This window comes from Oryctolagus cuniculus, chromosome 4 (assembly GCF_051225735.1).
Source record: "Oryctolagus cuniculus isolate XC-2025 breed Fujian yellow rabbit chromosome 4, ASM5122573v1, whole genome shotgun sequence".
Lineage (NCBI taxonomy): Eukaryota > Metazoa > Chordata > Mammalia > Lagomorpha > Leporidae > Oryctolagus > Oryctolagus cuniculus.
The window spans coordinates 113261259-113268335 of NC_142870.1; the positions used below are offsets into that span (position 1 = coordinate 113261259).

Consider the following 7077-nt stretch of genomic DNA (forward strand, 5'->3'; position numbering starts at 1 on the left):
GGGGAGGTGTTGTAATGTAAGTTTTGTGGAGGGTAGCATATCTATAATGATGGAAAAGAAGACATAATAGACTGGGTTGGAAACAACTTGGATGTGGTAGACAAGAGAAAGCAATGAAGATAGCATTCAAGTTTTATGTCAGATGGGTAGATGCTGCTGCCATTTAAAGCAATGTTTTAATAAGGGAACATTTTTAAAAGAAACATTTCATATAATTACCTTTGAGTATTTATTTGATGTCAAAATATTTCTTTTTTAATTTATTTGACAGGTAGAGTTACAGACAGTGAGAGAGAGAAAGACAGAAAGAAAGGTCTTCCTTCCGTTGGTTCACTCCCCAAAAGGCTGCTATGGCCAGCGCTGCGCTGATCTGAAACCAGGAGCCAGGTGCTTCTTCCTGGTTTCCCATGCGGGTGCAGAGGACCAAGCACTTGGGCCATCCTCCACTGCCTTCCCGGGCCACAGCAGAGAGCTGGACTGGAAGAGGAGCAACCGGGACTAGAATCCGGTGCTCGTATGGGATGCCAGTGCCGTAGGCGGAAGATTAACCAAGTGAGCCACGGCGCTGCCCCCAAAATATTTCTTTCTTTCTTTTTTTTCTTTTCTTTTTTTTTTTTTTCTTGACAGGCAGAGTTGACAGTGAGAGAGAGAGACAGAGAAAGGTCTTCCTTTGCCGTTGGTTCACCCTCCAATGGCCACTGCGGCTGGCGCGCTGCGGCCAGTGCACCGCGCTGATCCGAAGGCAGGAGCCAGGTGCTTCTCCTGGTCTCCCATGGGGTGCAGGGCCCAAGCACTTGGGCCATCCTCCACTGCACTCCCGGGCCACAGCAGAGAGCTGGCCTGGAAGAGGGGCAACCGGGACAGAATCCGGCGCCCCGACCGGGACTAGAACCCGGTGTGCTGGCGCCGCAAGGCGGAGGATTAGCCTAGTGAGCCGCGGCGCCAGCCCCAAAATATTTCTCAAATATATTTTTTCAGGATTGAGTTTACCTACTTCCACCATTTTAATAATTTTAACTTATGTTAGTATGTTACTATGAAGTTAGATTAATTTGAGAATCAAACAGTTTTCTTCCATGGCTTAATATATCAGCAATGATATGTCATGTTTGTGGAACAATAAAATCTTTACTAAGCCAATTTATCAAAAATACATGAAATTAGGCAAATATAAATCAACTTACTTTTAAGAAGTCTGAAAGTAATACAGAAAAATGTCCTTAATTGATATGCATTGTGATGAGAGGACCAGTTAATTCAGAGACTTATTGGGAAACCAATCTAGCCCTGAGGTGGGTATAATGGACTGCTAATTGCCAAGCATTTGAGCCTGTTAATATCTTGTTTCCCACCCGCTATGTTACCTCCTGTTGTCATGTCTGCCAAGCAGATCGACCTGAGCTGTTTGAAAAAGTTAAAGTGCTTGAGGCATTAAACTCTCCATCATTCCCCTCTCATCCACTGCTCACTTTTTTTTTAGCAGTTAAAAAGAACAGCTGAGAAAGTTACTATCATAGAGAAACCATTTTCTTCCATGCCCCACAGTTTATATGTAGAGCAATAAAGATACAGAAGCTGAATTCATTGGGGCTGACTCAGAACACATTCAGCTGGAGTTCCAAATTCCCAGCACTGCAAATATTTGAACCTGGATCAAAAAAATACAAAATAATGGATTTAAGGCAAGAATTTTGCCTCATCTTCCAAGTTGACTAATGGATTATAAAGAGTGTTTGTTCATTAGTCATACTTCTGACAGAGGGGAGAGTATGAATGTTTAAAGAAAGTTAAGAATAAGAGTTGACCTTAACAATGAATTTAACACAACTCAGCAATTTTTTTAAAGGAAAGTTGAGGGCCAGGAAATTTAAATGATTTGCCCAAAGTCATACAGCTGGAATCTGAGTTAAAGCTGAATTTCAGCTCTTGGGATTCTCAAGCAAAATGTCTCCCAGGATGTTTGGCTTTGATTTTCTAGAATATATTTTCCAAGAAAATCTATTTGACTTTTTATTCCTTTGTTGAAAACAAAACAAGAACATTTTGTTGCTAACATAGTGTGTTGCTAACATTGTGCTAATATTTTTATACTTAAGAACAAACAAGCCCAAGTTTTCAAGGGGCTTGCATAGAAAGTATGTGGGAAGCATAGTATAGTGATTAACTCAGGTTGGATGCCAGGAATTAATATCAGCTAAAAAAAATGAAAATATAGTGATTGGCGGGTAGACAGGGAATTCAAGCAAATCTAATGATGACAAGATTATTGTTTTGTTGAGAAGAAGAGAATCAGGGCCTAAAATTTTACAAAGCATGAAATTTAAATATGTTCCTCTTTTGGCTAGTTGCAACCATATTGGCATATGGCTTGTAGAATGGAGACAGGGCTGGATTTCAATATGGATCACTCTTGAGACCTGATTTCTGTGCTATGCACAATAATCATAAAATAAGCAGAAGAGTATTTCAAGCTGTGGGACCATAAGCGGAAATAACAAAAGACTTTACATTGTGAGGCTATTGTTAATTTAAAATATATTGAAACGGGGTCGTCGCTCCGGCCGCCGCCATGCTGGCGCTCATCTCCCACCTGCTGGACTGGTTCCGCTCGCTCTTCTGGAAGGAGGAGATGGAGCTCACGCTCGTGGGGCTGCAGTAGTCGGGCAAGACCACCTTCGTCAATGTCATCGCGTCAGGCCAGTTCAGTGAAGACATGATACCCACTGTGGGCTTCAACATGAGGAAAGTCACGAAAGGTAACGTCACCATAAAGATCTGGGACATAGGAGGACAGCCCCGCTTCCGGAGCATGTGGGAACGATACTGCAGGGGAGTCAACGCTATTGTTTATATGATAGATGCTGCAGATCGTGAGAAAATAGAGGCCTCCCGAAACGAGCTACACAATCTTCTAGACAAACCCCAGTTACAAGGAATCCCAGTGCTAGTACTTGGAAACAAGAGAGATCTCCCCAATGCCTTGGATGAGAAACAGCTAATTGAAAAAATGAATCTGTCTGCTATTCAGGACAGAGAAATCTGCTGCTATTCAATTTCTTGCAAAGAAAAGGATAACATAGATATCACACTTCAGTGGCTTATTCAACATTCAAAATCGAGAAGAAGCTGAAGAACCTCCGGAAGTCTTCCGTCCTTGGCTGTAGCCTTGGAATTACTGTCCGTTCCTCTGAAGCACTTCCCAGAACATGGTCCTTCCTAAACCTGAGAGATTGCCTTTTTCAGAGTTCCTTTCTCATGTGCACTGCTGCAGATGTGTCTCCCTAACCCTCACACAGAATCAGCTAGAGTTGTCGTGATAAAGTCAGCACACACAAAGGCTTCTTACACATGCTTAAACAATGTGTAGAGCTCTTTCTTTTCTTTTCTAAAACAAAACCAGACCCACACTTTTGACCATCTTAAATCAAGAAAATTGCGTATTTCTATTCTGGCCTTTCTGGGCCAGATTTTTATATTGGTTATCAGTTAATGACTATAATATTTTATTATAGAATCTGGTAGCTTACTAGGAGCCTGACTTGGTACAGCATGCGGGTTCTAGTGCCACACAGTGTTTAGGAATCCTTCAAGCCTGACTCACGGGGACACGAACTCGGTGCCTCGCCTCCCTCCTGATGCATGTGAAGGGCGTGACCACACCTTAGGAGCCGAGACGCCGTCCGCAGAGCAGGCCGAGGCCTCTGCCTGAGGGGTTCTCACGACACTGTGCTGAGACCCCTCTGCTGTGGACGGGCCGAGCTAGAGCATGCCGACTCCTAGCTGTCCCTGGTCTCACACACCTTCTAAAGGGGTTGGGAATTGAAGATTTCCTCAAAAGCTTTCATGAATTTAGAGCATTCCAGCCAATATAATAATATATATATATATATATAATATAATATAATATATATAATATATATTATATTATATATAATATAATATATTATATATATATTATATATATATTATATTATATATAATATAATAATATAATAATAATATATATATATATATAGAAACATGTCCACCCAGGTCCTTGGCCCATTTTTAAATTGTTTTAAAAAATATATTGAGTTCCTTACATACTTTATGAATTAACCTCTGATGAGATGTATGACTTGAAAATATTTTTCCAATTCATATGCTGCTTTTTCATTTTGTTATCTGTTTCCTTTATGGTACAGAAACTTTTGAATTTTATATAATCCTAATTGTTAATTTTTGTATTTGTTGCTTCAGCTTTTGATTTGATATACATAATATCATTGCTTAGGCCAATATCAGGAAGACTCTCCGCTAGGTTTTCTTCCAGGATTTTGTGGGTTCGATCTTAAATTTGGTACCTTAATATAGCTTGAATTGATTTTTTGTGTGGTATTAAATATTACAATTTCACTCTTTTTGCTTGTAAATTCCAGTTTTCTCTAAACGAATTGAAAGAAAGAGACTCTATAATCTCACCTATTGTATCTTCTCGGTGGCCTTGTCAAAAATTCTTATTTCTAGGTTCTCTAGTCTGACCATTGTGCTATATGTTTGATTTTATGCTAATTCCATACTGTGTAGATTGCCTTAGCAATGCAATATAATCTGAAATCAAGAAGTATGATGGCTCTTTGTCTTTCTTTTTAAAAATATTTACTTATTTATTTGAAAGGCAGAGTTATAGAGAGCAGGAGAAAAGACATGCACACAGACACACACACACATACAGAGAGAGAGAGAGAGAGAGAGATGAGAGAGAGAGAGAAAGATAAATTGAGCTTGCATCTGTTGGTTCACTTTCTAATGGCCATGGAAGACAGAGCTGATGCCAGGAACCTGGAAGTCCATCCATGTCTCCCAGGAAGGTGACAGTCCCATATACTTGGGCCATCTTCTATTATTCTCCCAGGTGCATTAGCAGGAAGCTGGATCAGAAGCAGAGCAGGGGCTGGCACTGTGGTTCAGTGAGTTAAAGTCTTGCCTGCAGTGCTGGCATCCCAAATGAGCACTGGTTCCAGTCCCAGCTGCTCCACTTCCAATTCAGCTCTCTGCTATGGCCTAGGAAAGCAGTAGAAGATGGCCCAAGTCCTTGGGCCCCTGCATCCTTGTGGGAGACCCAGAAGAAGCTCCTGGCTCCCAGCTTTGGATCAGCTCAACTCTGGCTGTTGGGATCATTTGGGGAATGAACCAGCAGTTGGAAGACCTCTCTCTCTCTCTCTCGTTCTACCTCTCTAACTCTTTCAAATAAATAAAATAAATGTTAAAAAAAAAAAAGTGGAGCAGCCAGAGCATGAATCAGCACGCATATGGGATGCCTCTACATACAAGCAGACAGCTTAATCTGCTGTACCACAATGCTGGCCTAACTTTGTTTTCTTTCTTAAGATTGTTTTCTATTATGTGGGGGAAGGGTTGTCTTTTATGCTTCCATATAACTTTTAGAATTTATCTTCTATTTTTGTGAAAAATGTCCTTGGAATTTTGATAAAGATTACATTTCATCTGTCAGTTTAGGGGAGTGTGGGTATTTTAACAATGTTAATTTTTCACATCCACATGCATAGGATCTCTTTCCATTTATTACTGTCTTTAATTTCCTTAGGAAATAAAATCAGCACCTTGGAGAGCTATCTGAGATTTCATATTCATTGTAACATTATTCACAATAGTGAAGAAATATAAAATAATCTCTGTTCAACAGCTGAATTGATAAATGAGTTGTAGTATGTGTGTATTGTTTGTGTGTGTGTAAAATGGAATATCATTGTACTGCAAAATGGTTGGATAAACTGCCATTTGTGACAACATGAACGAAGCTTGAAGACATTTTATTAAGTGAAATAAGCTGGACTCAGCAAGAAAAAAATAATGCATCATTTGGTTACATATAGAATATAAAAAAGTCAAATACATAGATCCAGATAAGAGGATGGTGGCAGGTAGCAGGGGCAGAGTGGAGGAGAAAATGGAGATAATTGAGTCAAAGAGAATAAACTTTCAGTTATGTAGGGTAAATACACAGTAAGCTTGCAGTTGCTAACATACTGTCTACTGAAAATTCTTCTGAGGGGCTAGATTTTAGAAGTTCTTAACACATACACACACACACACACATGCAAATTATAGCTACTAGGTACTCTAAAATATCTGTCAAAGAGTGACGTCTTCAATTTAACTACAATATCCCTTAATTTATATAAATCATTATTTTATTCTAGGATGTAATGTTGTAGTTGCTATAGGTCTTGAATCCTGGATTCACCTCTTACTTTTATTCATATTATATATGAATAAGAGAAAGTAGCTTCTCTGTGCCATAGTTTCCTCTCCCGTAAAGTGCAGATAAAACATCAATGGTAAGTTCATGACATTCTTATGAGGGCAAAAGAGTGAAAATATATAATGTATACCCAAAAGGGCTTGCCTATGGGAAGTGCTATATAAATGTTAGCTGCTATTATCTCATTTGATTGATACAGTAATTCTATGAAGTCAGTTGTGGTACATAACTACTCCATTTAACAAATGATCCAGATATCTCATAGAATTGCAAAACCACTTAAGATGTTTATGAGATTGATCTTGGCTTATGGGGGTTCAAAGTCCTTTCTATGGTTTTTTTCTTTTTATTTTTTTTTTTAATTTCTCATGGATTCTATTACCAGTGTGGCCTTGGCTCCTTTACTCTCCTCTTGAGAAGGACTTGCTCTTTCCTGTTGAGTCATCCAATCTCCTCTGCACCCTCCACTATTTACCATCAACCATTAAAATATAAAGCTCATCAGTGTAATAGAATACTATGGAATACTTATGTGGGGTCAAATTACACCTGACACAAAAAACAATTTAAAATTGTATATAGAACTTTCTCTGCCCTGCCACAGAAATTGCTAACGCCTGGGTCATCTCATGTTGTGTCCTCATGCTTTTTTCCATCTTTCTCTCTTCTCTCATTCTCCTTTGCTGTTTGTTCTTAGATTTTCCCTCTCTTCTCACCTTCTCTAATAATAGAAAGAACTAGACCAAATTAATCTCATTTTATCATTCAAAGAGACTAAACCTTTCCTCTGTTTTAATTTTTGTTCTTCACTG

General features: G+C 39.2%; 1 pseudogene across 1 annotated transcript; it reads left to right on the plus strand.

Annotated features, from left to right (window-relative positions):
• Nucleotides 1–2569: 2569 nt before the first annotated feature.
• Nucleotides 2570–3225, plus strand: LOC100339499 (ADP-ribosylation factor-like protein 8B pseudogene; annotated as a pseudogene). The gene has a single exon (XR_016232582.1). The product of XR_016232582.1 is annotated as an ADP-ribosylation factor-like protein 8B pseudogene (transcript).
• The last annotated feature ends 3852 nt before the right edge of the window (nucleotides 3226–7077 follow it).